At 40.2% G+C, this 24988-nt stretch overlaps 1 long non-coding RNA gene across 4 annotated transcripts in view; it reads right to left on the bottom strand.

The window, feature by feature from the left end:
- LOC309654122 overlaps positions 1–15629 on the bottom strand; it is a 37939-nt gene extending 22310 nt beyond the window's left edge. Inside the window, exons 1-3 of one of the 4 annotated variants that reach the window (XR_014259900.1) lie at positions 15535–15629; positions 14190–15332; positions 13458–13702 (exon numbers count right to left, since the gene is read on the bottom strand). This is a non-coding gene — a long non-coding RNA (uncharacterized lncRNA). Of the gene's footprint in view, positions 1–13457; positions 13703–14189; positions 15473–15534 lie in introns of those variants that run through there. The other 3 variants (XR_014259901.1, XR_014259902.1, XR_014259903.1) reach the window with 3 other exon arrangements.
- Between the last annotated feature and the right edge of the window lie 9359 nt (positions 15630–24988).

Raw genomic sequence — 24988 nt, 5'->3', positions numbered from 1 at the left:
GGACTCACTAGGAATTATTATGACACCTGGGGAACAAAATTTCCTATCACCTGGTGGTCTAGATAATATCACTCTGCTGGGATGTCTCCAAGGGCAACAGTTATAAAGCTCTGGATAATCAGGTAACAATTAGACACTCTGAAATTCTGCCAGAGCTAGCTTCTACTGGAAGAAGAAGAAAATTTAATTTCAATAGAAATTTTTTTTTGCACTTCAAACGAACCAAGCAAATATTTACTTGTTACTAACTCTGTGCCAGGAACCAGGCCAGGTGTGGGGACATAAAGAATGATGGTATAGTCTTTACCCAAAGGAGATCATATTATAATTGAGAGACTAATGGAAAACAAATATTGATAAAGCTGTTTTATTCCTATCTACATTTGGAACCAATATAGGTGGAGAAATTAATTCTCACAGGCAACTGAAGAGTGTAGATGTTATAGTTTAGAAGGTAGGATGGACCAAATCATGAAGAAAGTGGAACGTCACATCAATAATCATCAATAGGAACAGTCATTTGAATTTTAAAAGAATGACTTGGATGGAAGCATGGAAAATGGAGTGAGATGGAGGAGAGACACCAGGGGCAGGGAGATCAATGGCAGGGCTTAATGACCAATTGGACACAGGAGGTGAAGAAGGGAGAGGAATTTAATAAAACTGGGACTTTTCTGATAACCTATATAAAATAGCATATTTTGTCATTCACTATCCCTTTACTCTGCTTTATTTTTTTTCCCATAGAGCTTGACACTAACACACACACATGCACACGTGCGTGCACACACACCCCCCTGTGTGTTTTACCTAGTGCCCATTTCACCAGTACAATATAAGATTCATAAGGAAAGGGATTTCGCTGTGTTTACTGTTATATCCCCAGTGCCGACCACCAAAACCTACTTATGAAAGGATGAATTAAATGGCTAACTTAAGAGAATAAGTGACTTGCAATATCATCAACTAGGATAGGAAATATAGAAGGAATGGCAGGTTTGTGAGACTTGTGACAGATTCAGTTTGAGGCATGATGATTTTGAGGTGGAACTTCGAGGTAGAATATATGGTCTGGAACTTGATAGAGAAGATGGGGCTACAGATTGATAGTTGGAGGTCATGGGTGCTCGGGTATCAGTAAAAGAACAAATTTCTAACTGAGGAGACGTGATGTACTGTGTGTGGATCTCAGAGTTTTGTGTGACTTCTGGCCGTCAGAACTATCATCTTAATTATCTGCCTCTGGTTCACAGAATTTGTAGGTATGCTTTACAGATGTAAAGGCCATTGGGAATGCTGTTCCTGTGGCCACACCTAACACATACCTGCCTGGCTATCCCTGTCTACTCTGTCATTGACTCCAGTTTACTTTGGAGGTGACAACTTATATATATTTTCAATTCTTTGGACAGATTTAATATGGTTGGCTGAGCATGTCTGCTCTCTTCCCATAAGCCACTTGAAATAACTGCTCCATTCCCTAAACACAAAACACACACAAACACACACACATGCGTGTGATAAACCTAGAAACTAACAATGAATACAACAGGAATAAGTAATTTGAAAGCTCATAAAAGATGTAATGGCAATGAAGATGTTCTACAGTTCAGTATTTAAGACTATTTGGCAGGCAGTCATGACATTCCTTATTATTGAGTGTCAACTAGTAGAGGTCATATATTTTTGTTCTTTAAAACAGCAAGGGCATGATGGCCTGTAATAAGTATAACCCATGTCATCTCCCTTCTCATTTCCCAATGTCACTTTAATTAAAAATTACCTGGATGAGATAAGACAGCTCTCAATTTGACTGCCATTCTGCATGTATCTTGAGTTCTCACACTTTTCACAGCAATTTGATGTTTCACATGTTTCATGCGAAAAATAAACTATAGTATAATTTACTCCATTGGTTTTTAAGCAAATCTGAAGGATACAGTGTAGTAACAAGCATTAACAGTTGGATACAGAGTATATCAAATGTAATATTTGTTATAGGCTAAGACTCATCTGTCAAGGTTCAAATTGGATGAATTATATTATTCAGTTATTAAATACTTTCATTACATTTCATTTAAAATGTAATTATTGTTTCTATGACTTTCAAAATATACTTTCCCAATGACCTTCATTCAGGATTGTGCTCCTTTCAGGAAATGTTGTGACTTTAGGATAGCCACCTCTGTACTTAGATAGAACAGTAGTAGTTCTGAATCAGACACCTCTGACTGTCTTAACTGACTCCTTCCTTCAAAAGACATGGCTGAACTCCTAGACTGTGCCCCCTCCAGCACCACTTTTGCTGCATTTGTCAGACTGGCTGAAGTCTGAGTTAAAGGTCCAGGCTTGGAGTCTCACATGCTGTTTCCCTCCCTAACTTCTGGGTTTGGATGAAATGCTACACCATGCAGAATGGAATCTAGCCTCCTGAGTGGCCACTGAAAGGCTTGATGACACCACACGTGTAATATGGTGAGTTAGCTTTCCATGGGGGTGAACCTTGACTTACAGGAAATAGGAGGCGGGGATGGGGGGTGGGAAGTCAGGCAGGTAGCATCTTCCTACCATGGAATAGTCTGAGATGGAATTCTTTCTTGCAGCCCTTCTGGAAGAGTCCAATGTGCCAAGCAATGACCAGCCTTTTCTTTATCTTTTTTTGAAGTTTTGTATGAAGTGGTAGCCAGCCTGGTAACACATTATATCACTTTGCCTTGGTTATTTTTCCCCTCACACTCACTGTTTTCAATTTTCACCTCCTGTTATGCGCTGAATTGTGTCCCCTGCCCCAGTCTAAAATTCATAGGTTGAAGCCCTATGACCAATGTGACTGTATTTAGAGACAGGGCCTTTAGGGAGATAAGTAAGGTTAAATGAGATTATAAGGGTGGGTCCCTAATCCAATAAGGTTGGTGGCCTTTTATGATGAGGAAGAACAGAGCAGCCAAGATGGCAAAATAGAAAAACCCTGAGCTTACTTCCTCTCACAAGCACACAAAAATCACAACTATCTGCAGAACAATCATCGATGCAAAAGCCCACCAGAAAAGATCTTCTACAATTAAAGACATAAAGAAGGAACCACGGGACTTCCCTGGTGGTGCAGTGGTTAAGAATCCACCTGCCAGTGCAGGGGACACAGGTCCAAGCCCTGGTCCAGGAAGATCCCAGATGCCGTGGAGCAACTAAGCCCGTGCGCCACAACTACTGAGCCTGCGCTCTAGAGCCCATGAGCCACAACTACTGAAGCCCGCACACCTAGAGCCTGTGCTCCACAACAAGAGAAGCCACCGCAATGAGAAGCCCGCACACTGCAATGAAGAGTAGCCCCTGCTTGCTGTGACTAGAGGAAGCCCGTGCACAGCAACGAAGACCCAATGCAGCCAAAAATAAATACATAAAACAAAGAAATTTAAAAAAAAAGAAGAAGGAACCACAACGACACAGGTAGGAGGGGTGGACTCACGATATAATTAAATCTCATTCCCTCTGTGTGGGCAACTCACAAACTGGAGAATAATAATATTGCAGAGGTTCTTCAATGGAAGTGAGAGTTCTGAGCCCCATGTCAAGCTCCCCGTGTCAGGTTCAGCACCAGGAAGAGGAGCCCCCAGAGCATTTGGCTTTGAAGGCCAGGGGGGCTTAATTGCAGGAGCCCCACAGGACTGGGGGAAATAGAGACTTCACTCTTAAAGGGGGCATGCAAAATCCCATATGCACTGGGACCCCGGGCTAGGTAATTTGATAGAAGCCTGGGCCAGACCTACCTGCTGGTCTTGGAGAGTTTTCTAGAGAGGCAGGGAGCAGCTATGGCTCACCCTGGGGGCATAGACACTGGTGGCAGACATACTGGGGGACACTCAAACACCTGAACACTGCTGTTGGTGGCTACCATCTTGGTTCATTAATGCCAAGACCTGGCCCCACCCAACAGCCTATAGGCACAAGTGCTGGGACACCTCAGGCCAAATAACTAACTGGGTGGGGACACAGCACTAACCATCAGCAGATAGGCTGCCTAAAGACTTCCTGAGCCCACAGCCATCTCTAGAAATACCCTTAGACATGACCCTGCCCACCAGTGGGCCAAGATCCAACTCCACCCACCAGTGGGCAGGCACTGGCCTTCCTACCAGCAAGCCTGCACTAGCCTCTAGACCAGCTTCACTCAGAGGGCAGACACCAGCAGCAGAAAACTATGATCCCACAGCCTGCAGACTGAGCCTACCAGCAGCAAGCCAGAGCCTACCCTGGAACCAGCTGAACCCCGGCCCTGCCCATTAGCAGGTCAGTGCAATCTCTGGAACATCCTGGACCCCATACACAACTGTGTCAGGAAATTTCCCCCTCCCAACAATCTGAAACAAGCTCTGGGATCCCTAGGCCTGCAGCCAGATTCCAGGAACCAGATCTGCCTGCAAGTAGTTTGGCACTAACTGCAGGATCTGGCTTCACCTGCAAGTGGGTGGGCAACCACCCCAGTCTTTTGGACCCTGACTCTGCCCACCACTGAGCCAACACTAGCCCTGGGGCCACCTAGGGTTCTGCAACCAGCTGCCTTGTAACCAGGCACCACTAAACAGCAGCCAACAGCATCCACAGAAGGCAGGGCCTGGCAACCAACTGGACTAGGGGCCAACCAAACCTACCAGACCGCCCACATAGTCAGCCTAACACAACAGAAGGACCCATGCAGCCCTCTTAGGGGGAACCACCAAGCATATAGCTTGGGTAATGAGATGGGAGTGCACTGCTGGGATGCATAGGACATCTCCTATAAAAGGCCACTTCTCCAAGGTTGAGAAACGTGACTAATCTACCACATATATAAAATACAAATAGCAACTCAGAAAAAATGAGGTGACAGAGGACTATGTTTCAGACAAAGGAATAAGATAAAACCTCAGAAGAAGAACCAAGTGAAGTGGAGATAGGCAATCTACCTGAGAAAGAGTTCAGAGTAATGGGCCCACAGAGCCTACATAGGGAGCACTCCGAGAGCATATAGCTCTGGTGACCAGAGGGGAGTGCACTGCTGAAATGCATAGGACATCTCCTACAAATGGCCACTCATCAAGATTGGGAAAAGTAACCAACCTATAGAAATAAAAACAGAGAATTAGGCAAAATGAGGCAACAGAGAAATATGTTCCAAACAAAGGAATAAGATAAAACCCCAGAAGAAGAACTAAGAGAAATGGAGCTAGGTAATCAACACAATAAAAAGTTCAAAAGTACTGATCATAAAGATGTTCGAGGGACTTCCCTGGTGGTCCAGTGGTTAAAACTCCACACTTCCACTGCAAAGTGCGCATGTTCAATCCCTAGTCAGGGAACTAAGATCCCACATGCTGCATGGCATAGGCAAAAAAACAAAAAAACAAAAAAACAGAAAGATGCTCAAAGAACTTGGGAGAAGAATAAACAAATACAGTGAGAAGTTTAACAAAAAGGAAAAATAAAGAAAGATGAAATGGAGCTTAAGAATACAATAAGTGAAATAAAAACTACACTAGAAAGAATGAACAGTAGATTAGATGATACAGAGGAATGGATCAACAAACTAAAAGAGAGAGTAGTTGAAATCACTCGAACTGAACAGAAAAAAAGAAAAATGAATAAAAAGAGATGACGACAGCTTAAGAGACCTCTGGTACAATATCAGGCATACTAACATTCATATTATAGGGGTCCCAGAAGGAGAAGAGAGAGAAAGGGGCAGATAACATATTTGAAGACATAACAGCTGAAAACTTCCCTAACCTGGGAAAGGAAACAGACGTTCGGGTCCAGAAATCACAGAGTCCCAAACAGGATCAACTGACAGAGGACCATACTAAGATACATTGTAATTAAAACGGCAGAAATTAAAGAGAGAATATTAAAAATAGCAAGAGAAAAAACAACAAATTACATACAAGGGAACTCCCCTAAGACTATCAACTGACTTTTCAGCAGAAACTCTGCAGGCCAGAAGGGAGTGATATGATATATTTAAAGTGATGAAACAAAAAACCTATGACCAAGAATACTCTACCCCTCAAGGCTATCATTCAGATTTGAAAGGGAGATCAAAAGTTTTACAAACAAGCAAAAGCTAAAAGAGTTCATCACCTTGAAACAGCCTTACAAGAAATGTTAAAGGAACTTCTCTAAGCAGGAAAGAAAAGGCCACAACTAGAAACATGAAAATTATGAAAGGAAAAATCTCATTGGTAATGACAAATGTACAGTAGTGGTAGTAAATCAATTACTTATAAAGCTAGTAGGAACGTTAAAAGACAAAAGTAGTAAAATCATCTATATCCACAATAAGTAGTTAAGGAATACACAAAACAAAAGGATGTAAAACATGATGTCAAAAACAGTAAACATGAGGACTGGGAGTAAAAATCCCAGGTTTTAAAAATGTGTTTGAACTTGAGAGATTGGCAACTTAAAACAATCAGGTAAATATATAGATTGCTATATATAAACCTCATGGTAACCACAAATCAAAAATCTATAATAATACACACACCAAAAAAAGGGGAAGAAATCCAAACATAACTCTAAAGATAGTCATCAAATCACAAGGAAAGAGAGCAAAAGAAGAAGAAAGGAACAAAAAAGAACTACAAAAATAACCCCCGTACAATTAACAAAATTGCAATAAGTACATACCTATCAATAATCACTTTACATGTAAATGGACTAAATGCTCCAATCAAAAGGCAGAGTGGGGCTTCCCTGGTGGCGCAGTGGTTGAGAATCTGCCTGCCAATGCAGGGGACACAGGTTCGAGCCCTGGTCTGGGAAGATCCCACATGCCGTGGAGCAACTAGGTCCATGAGCCACAATTACTGAGCCTGCGTGTCTGGAGCCTGTGCTCTGCAACAAGAGAGGCCGCGAAAGTGAGAGGCCTGCGCACCGCGATGAAGAGTGGCCCCCACTTGCCGTAACTAGAGAAAGCCCTCGCACAGAAACAAAGACCCAACACAGCCATAAATAAATAAATAAATTAATTAAATTTAAAAATAAAAGAGTGGCTGAATAGATACAAAACAAGACGCAAATATATGCTCTCTACAAGAGATCTAAAGACACACACGAACTGAAAGTGAGGGAATGAAAAAAGCTATTTCATGCAAATGGAAACAAAAAGGAAGCCAGGGTGTAGCAATACTTATTTCAGACAAGATAGATCATAACAAGAGACAAAGAAGGGCATTACAGAATGATAAGGGGATCAATCTAAGAAGAAAATATGATAATTTTAAATATATATGCACCCAACATAAGAGTACCTAAATACATAAACCAAATATTAACAGACATAAAAAGAGAAATTGACAATAACACAGTAATAATGGGGGAATTTAAAACCCTGCTTACATCAATGGACAGATCATCTAGATAAAAAATCAATAAGGAAACACTGACCTAAAACAGCACATTAGACAAAGTGAACTTAACAAGTATACATAGAACATTCCATCCAAAAGCAGCAGAATACACATTCTTTTCAAGTGTCCATGTAATGTTCTCCAGGATAGGTCATATTGTAGGCCACAAAACAAGTCTCAGTAAGTTTAAAAAGATTGACATCCTATCAAGCAACTTTTCTGACCACAACACTGTGAGACTAGAAATCAACTTCAAGAAAAGAGACTGCAAAAGACATAAACATGTGGAGGCTAAATAATACGCTACTAAACAACCAACTTGTCACTGAAGAAACTGAAGATGACACAAACTGATGGAAAGATATATCATGCTCATGGATTGGGAGAATTAATATTGTTAAAAATGACCATACTACCCAAGGCAATCTACAGATTCAATGCAATCCCTATCAAAATACTAATGGCATTTTTCACAGAACTAGAACAAATAATTTAAAAAAATTTCTGGAAACACAAAAGACTCCAAATAGCCAAAACAATATTGAGAAAGAAGAACAAAGCTGGAGAGATCACAATCTCTGGTTTTAAACTATACTACAAAGCTCCAGTAATCCAAACAGCATGGTACTGGCACAAAAACAGACATATAAATTAGTAGAAAAGAAAAGACAGCCCAGAAATGAACCCACAGTTATATGGGCAATTAATCTACAACAAAGGAGGAAAGAATATACAATGGGGAAAAGACAGTTTCTTCAATAAATGGTGTTGGGAAAATTGGTCAGTTACATGCAAAAGAAGCAAACTGGACAACTCACACCATGCACAAAAATAAACTCAAATGCATTAAAGATATAAATGTAAGACCTGTAACCATAAAACTTCTAAAAGTGGGCTTCCCTGGTGGCGCAGTGGTTGAGAGTCTGCCTGCCAATGCAGGGGACACGGGTTCGGGCCCTGGTCTGGGAAGATCCCACATGCCGCTGAGCGGCTGGGCCCGTGGGCCACAGCTACTGAGCCTGCGCGTCTGGAGCCTGTGCTCCGCAACAGGAGAGGCCGCAATAATGAGAGGCCCACGCACCGCGATGAAGAGTGGCCCCCACTTGCCGCAACTAGAGAAAGCCCTCGCACAGAAACGAAGACCCAACACAGCCATAAATAAATAAATAAATAAATAAATAAAGTGTATAACTTTAAAAAAAAAAAACTTCTAAAAGAAAAAGTAAGAAGTATACTCTTTGACATTGGTCTTAGTAATATTGTTTTTGAATATGTCTCCACAGGCAAGGGAAACAAAAGCAAAAATAAACAAATGGGACTACATCAAATTAAAAACTTTTCACATAAGGAAACTATCAACTAAATGAAAAGGCCGCCTACTAAATGGGAGAAGATACTTGCAAATGACATACAGTAAGTCCCCTACATACAAGCCTTCAAGTTTTGAACTTTCAAAGGTGTGAATGTGCGTTCCATCAACATCAGGCATGAGTGAAACTGCAGCTTGCCCTCAGTCTTCTACTGCTGACGATCCTTCAGCTCTACCCTCTCCCACCTCCTCCCCCTCTTCCAGTCAGTAACTCTTCTTGCCTGTTCCCTCGATGCCAGCTGTTGTACTGTACTACTGTACTTTTCAAGGAAACATACTGTAAGATTAAAAATGTTTTCTTTATTTTTTTTGTTTGTTTTTTATGTATTATTTGTGTGAAAGGTACTATAAACCTATTATAGTACAGTACTATATAGCCGATTGTGTTAGTTGGGTACCTAGGCTAATTTTGCTGGACTTACGAACAAATTGGGCTTATGAATGCACTCTCAGAAAGGAACTTGTTTGTAAGCAGGGGACTTACTGTAGCTGATAAGGGGTTGATATCCAAAATATACAAAGAATTCATACAACTCAACATCAAAAAAACAACCCAATTAAAAAATGGACAGAGGATCTGAATAGACATTTTTCCAAAGAAAATATGCAGATGGCCAACAGACACATGAAAAGATGCTCAACATCACTAATCATCAGGGAAATGCAAACCAAAATCACAATGAAATATCCCCTTTATATCTGTCAGAATGACTATTATCAGAAAGACAACAAGTAACAAGTATTGGCAAGGATTGGAAAAAAGAACCCTTGTGCACTGTTGGTAGGAATGTAAATTGGTGTAGCCACTATGGAAAACATTATGGAAATTGCTCAAAAAATTAAAAATAGAACTACCATATGATCCAGTAATTCCACTTCTGGATATTTATCCAAAGCAAATAAAAACAGTAATTAGAAAAGATATATGCAACCCTATGTTCATAGCAGCATCATTTACAATAGCTAAGATATGGAAGCAACCTAAGTGCCCATCAACAGATGAATGGATACACACATACACACACACACACACACACACACACACAGTGGAATATTACTCAGCCATAAAAAGAATGAAACCTTGCCATTTGTGATAACATGGATGGTCTAGAGGGTATTATGCTAAGTGAAATAAGTCAGAGAAAGACAAATTATGATATCACTTACATGTGGAATCTAAAAAACAAAACAAATGAACAAACATAACAGAGTCATAGATACAGAGAACAAACATGTCGTTGCCAAGGGGAGGAGTTGAGGGGGAGATAAGACATAGGTGAGGGGGACTGAGGTACACATTTCTAGTTACAAAATAAATGAGTCATGGGTATGAAATGTACAGTGTGGGGAAAATAGTAAACAATTATGTAATATCTTTGTATGGTGACAGATGGTAACTAGACTTATCGTGGTGATCAATTTGAAATGTATAGAAATATTGATTCACTATGTTATATATCAGGAATTAACATAGTGTTGTAGGTCAATTATACTTCAAAAGCAAACAAACAGACTCATGGAAAAAGAGATCAGATTTGTGGTTACTAGAGGCACGGGTGTGGGTGGGGTATTGGGTGAAGGCAGTCAAAAGTTACAAAACTTCCAGTCCTAAGATAAATAAGTACTAGAGATGTAATGTACAACGTGATAAAGATAATTAACACTGCTGTACTATACATATCAAAGTTGTTAAGAGAGTAATCCTAAGAGTTCTCATCATAAGGAAAAAAATGTTTTTTTCCCTATTTCTTTAATTTTGTGTTTATATGAGATGATGGATACTCATTAAACTTACCATGATAATCATTTCATGATGTATGTAAGTCAAATCACTATGCTGGACACCTAAACTTATACAGTACTCTATGTCATTTATATCTCAATACAACTGGAAAAAAATTAAATTCTAAAAAACTTGTTTGTATTAGTCAATATTGTGTAGGTTAGCATTCTCGAAGTGTGGTCTGGGGACATTTTCCGTGGGTCTATGAGGTCAGTTTCAAAATCAATGATTAAATGCTAAAATGTTATTTGCCTTTTTCATTCTCAATCTCTTATGAGTGTATTGTGGAGTTTTCCAGAATGTGATACTGCAGCTCTTTGAATGCAGAAGCAGACCCCAAAATCCAGCTTTATTCTGCTTAGCCAGACATTAAAGAGATTTGTAAAAACTGAAACAGTGCTACTCTTCTCACAGCTATTTTTTTGTTCTAGAAAATATATTTTTCATTAAGATATTACTATGCTAATGTATAATGGATTCATTTACATATTTTTAAAATTTCTCAGTTTTAATATCTAAAACAGTAAATATCAATATATAGAACCCACATAAACAAAAGCCCACTGAGGTCCTGTTTTAAAATGTTGGCTTTATTATTACTTAGGTATGGTTAGGTCAATAGACCAGGAGATGACTGTCACTAAAGGGAAGTCTGTTCCCAAGAGTAGGAGGCCTGCCATGTCACACAGGGCCGCACAGGGCCACCCGGGAAGCACTAGTCAGTCAGAAGGTTGAAGGAGTGAGGGGAAAGCATGGGTGAGAGCCTTATTGTGGTTTTCGCAGAAAGGAACAGGCAAGGCAGGGTAAGCAGGTTTAGGGTTGGCTAGTTTGAATAATTTCAGCAGGCTCTTAGGTGTAGGGGCTGTCCTAGGGTTTCCTGGATCTGGCCCTGAGGTGACCAGGACAGGTGAGCACAGGCATACCTCGGAGATACTGCTGGTTTGGTTCCAGACTATTGCAATAAAGCAAATGGGGCAATAAGGCAAGTCACACGAATTTTTTGGTTTCCAGTACATATAAACATTATGTTTACACTATGCTGTAGTCTATTAAGTGTGCAATAGCATTATGTCTAAGAAAACAATGTACATATCTTAATTAAAAACTAATGCTGCTGGAAAAATGGCACCAATAGACTTGCTCAATGCAGGTTTTTCACAAGTCTTCAATCTGTAAAAAATGCAGTATCTGTGAAGTGCAGTAAAACAACATATCGCTGTATTGGCCCAAAGTATAAGAGCCCTGTGAGAGCTGGGTAAAGGGGGTGGTAATGGGGGCGGAGGGGTATGGTTTTGGATTGGTTAGCTTGCACATGAAAGGTATATTCACAAGGGGGGAGTTTGTCATCTCTAGGAATTAGCTAGTCCTCAAAGGAGCAGTCTCTCCTGCACTAGCAAGGTCCCAGCTGCCAGAGCATTGAGAAGACAGAAAGTAAAGAAACACAGTCAATACAGGTCCTTAATAGTTTTTAAGAGTGTAAAGAGTGTAGAGATGTTCAGAGACCAAAGAGTTTGAGGACTTCTTGGCTAGGTTATGCACAGTAAAAAAGAAGCCCCAAATCTCAACGTCTTACAGCAAAGAGGGTTGTTCGTTGCTCAAGTGAAGTCTTCACACTTCTGATAGGGGGCATACAGTCATCCCTGGGGATCCTTGGGGGATCTGTTCCAGGACCCCCAAAGGATATCAAGCTCTACGGGTGCTCAAGTCCCTTGTATTAAATGGTGTGGTACAGTCGGCCTTCTGTATCCGAGGATATGGAACCCACAGATGCAGAGGGCCTCCTATACAAAGAATAACAGAACATTTTAAAAAAAGTCATAATTTCAGAACAAAAAATCATTTAAATTGAATTACTTTAGTTTAATGAGAAACTCCCTATATTATCCTTATTTGCTCAACTTTTTATCATGAATTAGTGAGATTTCATCACTACTTAGGAAGAGTTCAGGGACTGGTGCTTGGAAATTTCTGACATCTAGGACAATTATGGATGGAAATGACATGAAGGAGAGGAAAGACCTTACCTTGTTTATATGCTGAAAGGACCCAGCAGAGAGGGGGAAGGCTGAACATACTGGAAAAAGAGACACCTGAGAGAACTCCTGGAGGGGGTGCAAGAGCAAAGGAGGGAGCGGTCTGAAAGAGGAGAGAGAGAGGAACCTCTCCTTCGAAAACTGGTTGGATAGGAGGAGAGGCTTCCCTTGAAGATAAGTTAGTTGAGGGAAGGAGGGAAGCTGCAAGAGTCCACCCCTAACGGCACTGATTTTGTCTATGAATCACAGGTGAGTTTACTGCTGGAGGTGAGCGGGGCAGGGAAGGTGGAGGGTTTAGGCCCATTGCAGGGCCTGGTGAAGGGAGCCGACGAAGCACAAACAACAGGAGATGAAGCAGAACCGAAGGCCCAGCTGAGTTTAGACCTTAAACCGTAACAGCATGAAACACACGGCAGCCTACCTTTCCTAACTCAGCTTCCTAACCCTGGCATTGAGTAGAGGTGGGGTTGGGGTGGGTGTAGGGAACTGATGTTTACTGAAAGGCTGTGTAGGGTGATGGTTAAGGGCACGGCCTTTGAAGTCAGCTGGCCTGAGTCAAAATCCTGTCACTTTCCTATTCAGTAAAATGGGGCCAATAATAGTCTTGTGGTGTTGTTTTACGTGGGTAACAGTGGTTTTGTGGAGTTGTTTCGAGGGCTAAATGACTATATATATGCTGTGGATTTTCTTTCCACATCCCTGCTTCTGGGGGTTAAGGGACCCACCTAGGTTTCCTGATTAGGTGAGTGTAGGACTCTTGAAAAGGGACCGTTGGGCTGCACCCCGCAGGCTTGTAAGCCCAGTGTTTGCCCAGCTTGAAGACCGTAGAAGGACCCCAGAATCAGTGACGGAGACATCAATGGTGTTCATGGATAGGAGGATCTTACCTGTGGGAAGCGAGGTCCGGGCGTGACTCCCCACCCTGTGGGGCAGACAGCGGCCGTCTTCACTACCACGGGGAGAGGGAGGTTACCAGTTACAGGGGGAATTGACGTCAGCGTGGCTCATCGGTTACCAGGGAAACCAGCATGGGAGCCTGCCCCTCACCGCCCCTTTGATGAGCCAGCAAGGTGCGGACGTTCTGATCTAATGAGCGTTCCCAGCTGGGCCGGGGCGAGCATGCAGCCATGTACTGAGGAGGGAAGGTCAGTCAGGTGAGTAGGGGTCGGTGAGGCAGGGACTGGTCAGGCAGGGGACGCACAGCGAGCAAGGGAGCCGCCATCGTGGGGGGCTGACCATACAGGGACAACCCAGCTCCTCCGCCCTCCCTGCCCGTTTCCTTTGAGGCCCCTCCTCCGTGGTCCCCATGATCCTTTCTGCTTGTGGTGGGGAACGGAAGGCAGGTATACCTGGTTCTCCCCTGTTTTGTTTCCAAAGTATACTTTGGCATAATCTCTAGGCCCTACTTTCTTCAGGCCTTTAGTTTTATATCTCAGTTACCTGTTTTAGAAGTAAACTACACCCCGCCTCTCATTTGTGTTTTACTCTAATAATCCTAGCCTACCTATTCATCCACTTGCCCTCCAGAGAAGGACCTCTGGATCGCAGGGGGAGGTCACATATGTGGAAGAGGCAAAAGATAAAGGCATAAAAATATGTTTTAGGACATCTCTTCTTACCTACTAACTCCCTTAATTCTCCTGTGGGTAGATGTCTTCATCCCCCGAAAATACCCACCGCCGATGCTCAGAGGGGTCAGTAATGTGGGCAGAGTTACTTACGCAGCTGTTTACTGTCAGAGCAATAAAACAATTCTACGCCTGTGCTCTTCCACTTGGCGCTCTGCCCTGCCTCAAACCAAGGGCTGCACTGGTCCCGTGGCGGCCTGAGGGCTGGAGGCCTCGGAGGACTGGGGTGAGGGAGGCGTAGGTGCTGGTGGGAGACTAAAGAGCCTAGGCGAGAAGAGAAAGAGGGGCTCTATGCGCAGAGAAGCGGGGGCTGATGAACAGGGAGAGAAGGAAGACGCGGAGGAGCTGGAATCGCAGTGAAAGGGATGAGCAGGTGGGGAGGGGAAAGGAGGGATGACTTGTGGAACAATGGGAGGTGAAGCTGACGGTTTTACGGGGTTCACTTCCAGGTGATGACGAGTAGCCACAGGACTACTGAAGAGAAGCTGAACACCACTGGTGTGGAGGACACGAAGAAGCGTGAGTTCCAGCTGCTTGAGTGAAAGTTGAAAAACAGATCTGATGTCAGAGTCCTTTACAGATGCTTGAGGAGTGAGCTTGTGGTTGAAAACAGAGCAGGCAGGGGCCCGGGTAGCAGAGGCCCGGAGCTGGTGCAAGGCACGAGCCTCCCGGGAAGAGGGGCTGCAGAGGTAGAAAGAACCCTGGTTTTTAACTGTAGCACGTGGCAGTTCTCATCCATGACTCTGCATGGTCCTCCCAGCAATCCCATGAGATGCATACGGGGCAGGAAATAGACCTTCTCCGCGAAAACCAGCTGCGAAGCATCGGCACTGGGACGCAGACCACGTCTCCTGACTTGATCCACGCTGTCTGTAGTTTCCCATGAGAGTCCTGATCCTCTGCGTACTATTCACAGTAGGAGATCAACCTCTTAGAGAGAAAACTTATAGTCTCTACATAGAAATGAAAGAACTTTTCTCTAAGTTTTCTTCACCCCAGACTCTATGTTAAAAATCTTCAGGCTGTAAATTGTGAGAAAGAGCTGTTGGACTGTCAGGAATTGGTGCAGGTGAGGTTCTTATGGTGCCATCTAGTGTCCGTGATTGGACTTACAAAACTTTGGCTATAAGTATTCTGAAAAATAATTTATTTAAGGAAATAGCAAGTAACTGATTAATTTTGCAAAAGAATAGACATTAAAACACCTAATATTTTCCTCTCCCTGCCGGGAAGATTTATTAACCTGCCCTCTTGATCACCCCGAGAGTTAGACCAATGCAGTGAATTACTTCATTGCATAACACAGAAATTATGACCTAGTGAAGTCCAAGGTTACCTTATTTTCTTTTCACTATACCAGTTCATCCAAGACCTTAAAGATCATGAAGCTTGGTGCTAGAAGTGTCTGAGGCATTCAGGTCTTCATTCAGTAGAATGAGGTATACAGCAGTGCTTCACAAACTATAAAATGTTAAGCAGAAGTATTATATAGAGCTATTATTTCACACATACGATTCCATACCCTTGACACACCTCCCTTCTAAGCCTCATAACATATTTATAAGATAAGAGTTGCTATCTAGACTTTACATCTGAAGAAGCTGAGGCTCAGAGATGTTATATGACTTGCCCAAGGTCATAGAGCTAGTTTTCTCTTTGCTGTACTACATTGCCACTATGACACTGATATAAGGAATTAATATGAATTTATTCAGCAGAAATTTATTAATGCTCACTAGTACCATCCGTTGGGTTAGGAACAAGGTATATAAAGATTTATGACTGTTGGGAACTGAATGTTTGTGTCCAACTAAAATTCGTATGTTGAAGCCCTAGCCCCTAATATGACATATTTGGAGGTAGGGGCTTTGTGGAAGTAAAGTTAAATGAGGTTATAAGGGTAGGGTCCTGATCCAATAGGATTACGTCCTTAAGGATAGGAAGAGAGACCAGATCCAGATCTTGCTTTCTCTCGGCAGGCACATGCAGCAAGAAGGCAGCTGTCTGCAAGCCAGGAACAGAACTCTCAACAGAACCTGACCATGCTGGCACCCTATCTCACTTTCAGCTCCAGAATTGGGAGAAAATTAATTTCTGTTGTTTAAACCACCCAGTGTATGGTATTTTGTTACGGCAGCCCAGCCCAAGCCAACTAAAACAATGAATATCTACTCCCCCTAAGCTGCTTCCAGCTTTGTTAGGGAAGTCAGTTGTTAGATAAATCACAACCCAACTTGCTGAGATAGATGTATGGACACCTCATATTTCTAAATGATTGCCTTAGAAAGAATCCTGATGAGACTGGTGGTGACAGGCTACCACAGATGTCAGACAGCTCTAAACTCAAATACATTTAAGAGATGACCTCTTACTTAGAGGTACCTTGTCATTAATAAACATGGACTTTCTCTCAGAACCCCGTGTGCCCTCTTTGCGTAGGAGATGGGATGGAGTTGCGGAGCCAGTGACTAAATGTGGCTTTGGGTTCTGGTTCAGGAACAGAACCTGTGGTCCTCAGCTGCTACATCTATCAGATGAGATGGTTTTGACTAGCTGCCATCTGAGGCAGTCATCTGAATCTTTTTGCTCACTTTGTCCCTAGAAGAGTTTTGAAAAACTGTGAAACTGTTTCCACTTTTGAAAGTTGACATCTAAAATTTTCCATTAGAAATGTAGTTTTAAAGAATGTCATTTCCATTATACTATAAATGTTGACATTTTAAAATAAAATCATCACATGACTCTTATGTTTCCAGTACCATCAAAATAACATATTTATTAGAAATTCACTATCATTCATAAAAAAGACTGCCTTTCACATCATTCCTTTTTCTCAATGAAATATTATTTTCACTCCATTCTCCATTCCCAGAATTTTATGTAATGCAGTGTATTTTTATGTTTGAAAGTCTTTTAAAATTAAAATTAAAAATTAAAATTACCTGAAAGTTTTATTATCATAATTATCAGTAGTTAAAATTTGAAACCATATATGATAAATTTTGATAATAATTACACATAATTAGTAAAATTTTATTGGATACATCTCTCAAAATCTATTGATGAATGTTATTTATTGTTAGAAAGAGATACAATTTAATCTAGATTCAATTCCTATTTTGGGGTTTTACAGATATAAGCACTCAGAGACACTGTTCTCATAAATAGATGAAAATAGTTTTATTATAGTAAAGTCATTCAATTATTTCAACTTCTGAATTGCATGCCAAAAGTATCTCACAGTAATCTCTCATTAAATGTTATTTTAAATCATCAACTTTAGGTTCTCCATCAAATTTGTTGAAAGCAAAGAATTAGAAACCCCCTGAATTACAAAAGGATTGATTATCCAGTCTTTACAGTCAATCTGGGACTACTATAGGACAATCATCTCACTTATAAACACTAATTCTAAGGAAGAGTGCTAAGTAAGGCAGAGAGCCTTGCATGTCACCTGGATGACCTAAGATGCTACCAATGTTTCTTACCTATACTCTGCTTGGTTCTCTCAACACTCTCCCTCAGGAGCAATGCTTTCTTTGAGTAAAATTATCATCACTCTTATAACCACACTCTACATTATATCTGAATGAACATATTGGCCAAACTGCTCCACTGAATACCAAAATACCCACTCTTAAAGAGAAGAAAAGGAAAGACACAAAGCCTGAATGCAAATTTTTGATGCCTTATTTTGGAGACTTCTCTGAAAGCAGAAGTGCCATCCATTAGAAATACAATGTGAGCCATATATGTAATTTAAAATTTGTTTGAAAAGCAAAAAGAAGCAGGTGAAATTAATGTTATATGTAATGCAATATTTCCAAAATATAATCATTTCAACATTCAGTCAATATAAAAAGTTAAAAATGAGGTAGTTTTACATTTTTTTTTTTTTTGGTACTATTCCTTGTAGTATTTTATACAAGCAGCAAATCTTAATTCATACCAGCTACACTTCAGGTGCTCAATATCCACATGTGACTAGTGACTATTGTATTGGGCAACACAGCCCTTGAGAGACACACTGTAGTAAGATTTGGGATGGATAAGAGAGCAGTCTTTTGTTTTTGTAAAGTAAGAATATGGTGAACATAAGCGAAGTGGTCAGAAAGGAAAATAGTCCTATCCATGCCCTCGTACAGCTGTGAAAGGTATCTTTCACCCCAGGGCCTATGCTGCACAGCTGTATGAAGTGGCCCTGGTGTACCTCAAGAGATAGAGGTACCCCACTTTGAAGATCATTATTTTAAGGTGAATTCTAGCTGCCAGGGTCTTTGGAAAATAATGCAATGATAATGAAATTATGCCGCCTTATCTTCTGGAGAAGACCTAGTCAACTATCCTCTAAAATTCTGGAGCAAGTAAAAAGAAAAAATTCATGAGACAATGATTAGCAAAAGATCTAGAAAGCCCTTGTTACTTTGTCAGCAATATCCTGGTATGACTTTTTTAAGTCATACCAAGTATGGTTGACAACCTACCTTATTGCAAGTAGAGAGTTTTTGGTAATAGTAGGGTGATGTTTTCTCCTCTGACTTTGATGGAGACAAGATGAGGTTATATGAAAATCATCAACCTAACATCAGATTACTCTAGGAGGTGAAGATTTCCTATGTTAGGGCACAGAAATGACTAAGAATCTCTTCCTTACCTCTATTTTCTTAGGAAACTTCTACAATTTGTCCCTCTAGCTCTTTCTAAATTCCAGTGTACAGTATGAATGTTGGGCTTCCTTTCCAAAGGAACCCAGATGCTTGTCCTAAAAGGTAAGTATAAAGAAGTACTCTATGATACTGTCTTAGTTGGCTTGGGCTGCCATGACAAAATACCATAGACTGGGTGGCTTAAACAACAGAAATTTATTTTCTCACAGTTCTGGAGATTGGGAAGTACAAGATCAAGGTGCTACCTGATTTGGTTTCTGCTGAGAGCTTTCTTCCTGGCTCTCAGATGGCTGCCTTCTGTGTCCTCCATGGTGGAGAGAGAAGTCTGGTGTCTCTTCCTTTTCTTATAAGGACACCAACCCTGTCAGATTAGGGCCCCACCTTTATGACCTCATTTAACCTTCATCACCTCCTCACAGGTCCTATCTCTAAATGTCTTAGTGAATTCAAGCTGCTGTAACAAACTACCATACACTGGATGGCTTAAACAACAGAAATTTATTTCTTACAGTTCTGGAGACTGGAAGTTCAAGAGCAGGGTGCCAGTACGGTTGAGTTCTGGTAAGGAAAGTTTTCTGATTTGTAGACTGCTGACTTCTCCTTATATCTGCACCTGGCAGAGAGCAGAGAGGAAGAGCAAACTTACTTGTGACTCTTTTTTAAAAAATTAATAAATGTAATTTATTTTTGGTATTTATAATTTTTTACTGAAATATAATCAACTTACAATGTTTCAGGTGTACAGCAGTGATTCAGTTATATATATATATGTGTATATATATATATATTCTTTTTCAGATTATTTTCCATTATAGGTTACTACAAGATATTGAATATAGTTCCCTGTGCTATACAGTAGTCCTTGTTGTTTATGTATTCTATATATAGTAGTGTGTATCTTTTAATCCCAAATTCCTAATTTATCCATCCCCTCTCCTTTCCCCTTTGGTAAGTGTAAGTCTGTTCTCTGTGTCTGTGAATCCATTTCTGTTTTGTAAATAAGTTCAGTTGTATCATTTTTTAGATTCCATATATAAATGATATCATAGGATATTTGTCTTTCTCTCTCTGACTTACTTCACCTAGTATGATAATCTCTAGGTCCGTGTTGCTACAAACCATATTATTTCATTCTTTTTTATGGCTGAGTAGTATTCCATTGTATAAATATACTACCTCTTCTTCATCCATTCATCTGTCATTGGACATTTAGGTTGCTTCCATGTCTTGGCTATTGTAAATAGTGCTGCTATGAACATTGGGGTGAATGCATTTTTTTGATTTAGAGTTTTCATCTCTTCCAGATATATGCCCAGGAGTGGGATTGCTGGATCACATGGTAACTCTATTTTTAGTTTTTAAGGAACTTCCATACTGTTCTCCACAGTGGCTGCAGTAGTTTATTCCTACCAACAGTGCACAAGGGTTCCCTTTTGTCCACACCCTCTCCAGCATTTATTATTTGTAGACTTTTTGATGATGGCCATTCTGACTGGTGTGAGGTAATACCTCACTGCAGTTTTGATTTGCATTCCTCTAATTATTAGCGATGTTGAGCATCTTTTCATGTGCCTGCTGGCCATCTGTATGTCTTCTTTGGATAAATGTCTGTTTAGGTCTTCTGCCCATTTTTTAAAATAGATTTATTTATTTTTATTTATTTAGTTTTGGCTGTGTTGGGTCTTCGTTGCCGTGTGTGGGCTTTCTCTAGTTGAGGCGAGTGGGGGCTACTCTTCATTGCAGTGCATGTGCTCCTCATTGTGGTGGCTTCTCTTGTTGCAGAGCACGGCTCTAGGTGTGCAGGCTTCAGTATTTGTGGCACTCGGGTTCAGTAGTTGTGGCTCACAGGCTCTAGAGTACAGGTTCAGTAGTTGTGGTACATGGTCTTAGTTGCTCCGCGGCATGTGGGATCTTCCTGGACCAGGGCTTGAACCCATGTCCCCTGCACTGGCAGGCAGATTCTTAACCACTGCATCACTAGGGAAGTCCCTTCTGCCCATTTTTTGATTGGGTTGTTTGTTTTTTGATATTGAGCTGTATGAGCTGTTTGTATATTTTGGAGCTCAATCGCTTGTTGGTTGCATCATTTCCAAATATTTTCTCCCAGTCTGTAGGTTGTCTTTTCATTTTGTTTATGATTTCCTTTGCTGTGAAAAAGCTTTTAAGTTTAATTAGGTCCCATTTGTTTATTTTTGGTTTTGTTTCCATTACTCTAGGAGACAGACCCAAAAATATATTGCTGCGATTTATGTCAAAGAGTGTTATGCTTATATTTTCCTCTAGCAGTTCCTGTACTCCAAAAACTATACGATGAAGATGACACAAACAGATGGAAAGATATACCGTGTTCTTGGATTGGAAGAATCAATATTGTTGAAATGACCATACTACCCAAAGTAATCTAAAGGTTCAATGCAAACCCTATCAATTTACCAATGGTGTTTTTCACATAACTGGAACAAAAAAATTTTAACTGTGTGTGGAAACAGAAAAGAAACTAAAGAGCCAAAACAATCTTGAGAAAGAAGAACAGAGCTGGAGGAATCACGTGCCCTGACTTCAGACTATACTCTAAAGCTACAGTAATCAAAACAGTATGGTACAAAAAAACAGACACATAGATCAATGGAATAGGATAGAAAGCCCAGAAATAAATCCATGCACTTATGGTCAATTAATCTATGACAACGGAGGCAAGAATATACAATGGAGGAAAGACAGTCTCTTCAATAAATGGTGCTGGGAAAACTGGACAGCTACATGTAAAAGAATGAAATCAGAACATTCTCTAACACCATACACAAAAATAACTCAAAATGGATTAAAGACCTAAATGCAAGACCAGATACTCTTGTGACTCTTATAAGGTACTAATCTCATTCATGAGGACTCCACCCTCCTGACTCATTTGATCCTAATTACCTCCCAATGGCCCCACCTCCTAATACCACCGCATTTGAGTATAGGGTTTCAACACATGAATTTTGGGAGGACACAAATATTCAACTCATATCACCAAATATAGTTACATTGGGGGTTAGGGTTTCAACATATAAATTTGGAGGGGCCATGATTCAGTCCATAGCAGATATTAAGGCACTAAGGGTATGGAATTCCATTTTAGAAGCTCTTCAAATAATTTAAGATAATCAGCTGCCTGAATTATTTGTTTAGGATGAAATTCTGTTTAGCTGGAGGCAAAAGACTCATTTAATATTTTCCAGAATTCCAAGTCTTTTTATAACATCATCCTCTGTCGTCTCCTTATGTATGAAATGGTTTGAATTTCATGATAAAATTTCATTATGACACACTTCTCCCAAGAAAAACTCTTGTGGACAATTTTGGGGGTTTTTAGGTAAACTATTACTAGTGCAAGATATTTTTTAATGAACTATTTCTAATTTTTTCCCTGTAAAGTTATTTCTTCTAGTCTCAGAACTGCAAAGACATAGTAGCTCCCACCCCCAAAGTCCTATTTAAAAATAATGAGCATTCTACAATCAAGAGACATGCTGAAAAGGGGGGGGGGTGTCTTTCAAATAAATACACAGGTATTCCTAGAGTAGTTAATTTTTAAGTGAAACTAGTGATACTTCCTGCCAAGCATGAGTATAGTACATGAACCTGTGAAACTAGAATAAACTAAAAAGTACCTGTGACTACTTTAGAAACTGATGTACGGAATACACTTGTAGTCTATTTTTTATAGCTGTGACATTGGGAAATTCCATAGAGTAAAAATATAGGGTGTTTTAACTTTGCTGTAAAATACGAGTTTTTGGTATTGAAGAGGGAGATATGCATCCAACTTGTACTAAGTTCCTTATAGAGAATTTAAAAAATCAATCATTCCAACAAATAAAAACTGTAATGGCTCAGTAGTATTCTTCATGAACAGTTACTGTAAATAAGGGCTGAAGTATTCAAAGAAAAGGAGCTCAGAATCTTTCATGCATTAACTATTCTAGGCAAGACCATTGAAGAAGTAATATCAGTTTGAGATGGTTCAAAATATGTTACCAAGTCTAAGGACTTACACATTATTATATCACAATTTTACTTTTAGTTATCTAATTTAGGAATGTTTGATTCTAAGAAGAAGCTGGAAACTAACTGGAATTGTCTCTAGCAATGTTATTATATAGGCTTTTACTTAGGCTTATAGATTTTTCTGCTATTTTTTATTCATCTTGACATAACAATAGGCTAACTGTAATTATATCACAGTCCATGGGCTTATGTTTCACAACTCCCTCTTAGAAACTCTGATTTAGTTTGTGACTTATTTAGTTTACACACTTGTTCTCTAATAATTTAGTTCTGTAATGCTGGTTAAAAAATTTTTGGACATTCCCAATATGCACATATACATTAAAAATACACACACATACCTCTGTGTTTATGTACTATGTATACTATAAAACACATACACAATAGCAATTTTAAAGGATTAAGGATGAAATAATTAAATTTAAATCTTTCTATTGAAGTACAAAATAAGAACATGATTTGACATTCTTCCTTATTTTGGAAAGTCTTGGTTTATCATTTTGTGACATGGTGATTTGAGTTTGATTTCTTTCTAATATAATAGACTTTGGGGGGGAATAGTTTTAGATTTATAGAAAAATGGATATGATAGTACAGAGCTCCTATATACCCTGTACCCAATTTCTCCTATTACTAATATCTTACATTAGTATGGTATATTTATTACTTAATGAGCCAATTTTGATCCATTATTGTTAACTAAAGTCCATAGTTTATTCATACTTCTTTTGTTTAACCTAATGTCTTTTTCTGTTCCAGGACCCCATCCAGAATACCACATTACATTTAGCTGTCATGTCTCCTTAGGCTCCTCTTGAGTGATAGTTTCTCAGACTTTTCTTGTTTTTGGTGGCCTTGACAGTTTTGAAGAGAACTGGTGAAGTAATTTTTAGGATGCCCCTCTAATGGAGTTTGCAATTTGTCTGGTGTTCCTCTCATTAGACTGGGGTTATGGGTGTTTGGAAGATCACAGAGGTGCGGTGCCCTTTGCATCCGATCATATCAAGGTTACATACCATCAGTATGATTGATCACTGAGCTCAGGTCGCATTGTAACCTGGCCCATGGGTAAGTATTCATTTCTGCTAAGGTCCGTCAGCAAGCCAAAACTTGTTTCTCACAAGGAGAGTAGTTATCTTCACAGGATGGCAGGGCTTTGCTACAAAATCCTAAAGGTTTGCATTGTGATTCACTTATATGTACTTGCCAAAGACTCCAAATATCTCTATCTGCCACTTCAAGCATCACTGGGTCAACTGAATCATATGACCCAAGTGGAAAAGTAACTTGCACAGCAGCCTGGACCGTTGCAGAGACTTCTCTTCGCTCACTTGGTGTTATGCCTCTTTTTTTTTAACAGTAGGAGGGGCCAGATGTAACAACTTATCCTTCACTTAGAAGTGATATCTTGATATACTCAACTCCAAGGGACCCCTAGAAATTTCACTGAGGTAGAAGGCCTCTGAATTGGGGGGGATTTACTTCCCATCCTCTGACATGCAAATATCTTACCAATATGTGTACAGTAATTGGTACTTCCTGTCTACCAGGACTAATCAGCATATCATCATCAACGTAATAGACCAGTGTGATGTTCTGTGGAAGGGGAAGGGGATTTAGTCTCTGCAGACTAAATCATGACATAGGGCTGGAGGGTTGATATAACCTGTGGTGGGACAGTGAAGGTGTGCTGCTGACCTTGCCAGTTGACTCCTTCCGGTGGTCTTTTTCAACACATATAAAGGAAAAAGCATTTGCCAGATCAATAGCTGCACACCAGGTACTGGGAAATGTGTTGATTTGCTCAAGCAATGAAACCACATCTGGTTTAGCAGTGCAACAGGGATCATTACATAACCGGATTTACAAAAATCCAGTCATGCTCCAAGATCCATCTGTCTTCTGCACATGCCAAATAGGTGAGTTGAAAAGGGATGTGATGCATATCACAACCTTTGCAACTTTCAAGTTCTTGATAGTGGTACTAATCTTTGCAATCCCTCCAAAAATGTGGTATTGTTTTGGTTTACATTTTTATAGGTAGCAACAGTTCTAGTGGCTTCTATTTGT

The sequence above is a fragment of the Balaenoptera physalus genome (genome assembly GCF_965194825.1).
Source record: "Balaenoptera physalus genome assembly, contig: HAP1_SCAFFOLD_2054, whole genome shotgun sequence".
NCBI classification, from domain to species: Eukaryota; Metazoa; Chordata; class Mammalia; order Artiodactyla; family Balaenopteridae; genus Balaenoptera; species Balaenoptera physalus.
Note: the sequence above shows the minus strand (reverse complement) of the source record. Positions and strands in the feature narration are given on the sequence as shown.